The following is a 1,334-nucleotide window of genomic DNA, read 5'->3' on the forward strand; positions in this document are numbered from 1 at the left end:
TTCTCAATTGAGACAATAACCACACAGAGACTGGCTTACTAATAACACTGGTTTATTCATTAATGAAGGTTCATCTGTTTGTGTGTTCTGAGACGGCTGTCATCCCTCTCTCTACACCTCCTCCGAGACGGGTTCTGGAATCTTCTTCAGGATGTCTTTCTTCAGTGGGCCCTGCAGGTCAGCCAGGGGTCAGACAAAGGTCAAAGGTTAAAGGTTAAAGACACACAGTCGTTCCTAACTGTAGTAACTCTCCATCTATCTGACACACACACACACACACATACACACACACATACACACATACACACATACTGTACAGATACACACCTCCCCCCTCCACCCACCATGAAGGCCCTCTCCTGCCCCCCCCCTCCACCCACCATGAAGGCCCTCTCCTCCCCCCCCCCCCCCACCCTGCCCCCCTCCACCCACCATGAAGGCCCTCTTCTCCTGGGCGGTCTGGAAGCGTCCATGGCCAAACTTGGAGGTGGTGTCGATGAACTTCAGGTCGATCTCCTCCTTGGACTTACGGGACGTGTGGACCAGCATGGACTAGGAGACACACACACACACACAGAGAGAGAACAGGTGTCTCTTTAGCCATGCCATATTGAAGTCAGTTTCATCAGCTGAAACTGTCATTGTTGTATTATGACGTCATTGTTGTATTATGATGTCGTCCGTTCTGACGTCTGCAAGGCAGACAAACATCTCAGATCTGATCAACGGAAGATCGAAAAGCAATAAAATGGGGAAAACGTTACTTAAAATAAACTAAACTATCTGGAACACAGAACAGGGAAATGTCACTCCCAAGAGTTTCTTAAAACAAGTCAAAGACATCTAGGGCAGTCAGACATAACTAGGGCAGTCAGACAAGAAACAGGGGGAGTGTGTGTGTGTGTGTGTGTGTGTGTGTGTGTGTGGGTGCGTGTGTGTGTGTGTGTGTGTGTGTGTGAGTGTGTGTGTGTGTGTGTGTGTGTGTGTGGGTGTGTGTACCTTTCTCAGGGTGAGGACATGTGTGTGTGTGTGTGTGTGTGTGTGTGTGTGTGTGTGTGTGTGTACCTTTCTCAGGGTGAGGACACGCTTCTTGGGGCCGATCACGCAGCCCTTCAGCATCAGGAAGTCGTTGTTCACGTCTCCGTAGTGGGGAAGCCTCCCTGGGGGGAGGGGGGGGAGGGAGGGAGGGAGGGAGGGAGGGAGGGAGGCATGGGTCAATACTAGGTACATCTGAAGCTCTCTGGATAAAGCTTAAACCCTTCAAAGACAGACAGGCCTGGTAACCAGCGTGATATGAAACAAAAGCTGGACACTAAAACGTAAGTGAGGGCGGG

The 1,334-nt window shown here is 50.6% G+C and overlaps 1 pseudogene across 1 annotated transcript in view; it reads right to left on the reverse strand.

Annotated features, from left to right (window-relative positions):
- Nucleotides 1–111: 111 nt before the first annotated feature.
- The window catches only part of LOC308150859 (large ribosomal subunit protein uL3-like), a 12,170-nt pseudogene continuing 10,947 nt past the window's right edge, over nucleotides 112–1,334 (reverse strand). Inside the window, exons 9-11 of the transcript in view lie at nucleotides 1,066–1,220; nucleotides 433–552; nucleotides 112–171 (exon numbers count right to left, since the gene is read on the reverse strand). The product of the transcript in view is annotated as a large ribosomal subunit protein uL3-like (transcript). The remainder of the gene's footprint in view (nucleotides 172–432; nucleotides 553–1,065; nucleotides 1,221–1,334) is intronic.

This window comes from Nansenia antarctica, assembly GCF_963989245.1.
Source record: "Nansenia antarctica genome assembly, chromosome: 2".
NCBI classification, from domain to species: Eukaryota; Metazoa; Chordata; class Actinopteri; order Argentiniformes; family Microstomatidae; genus Nansenia; species Nansenia antarctica.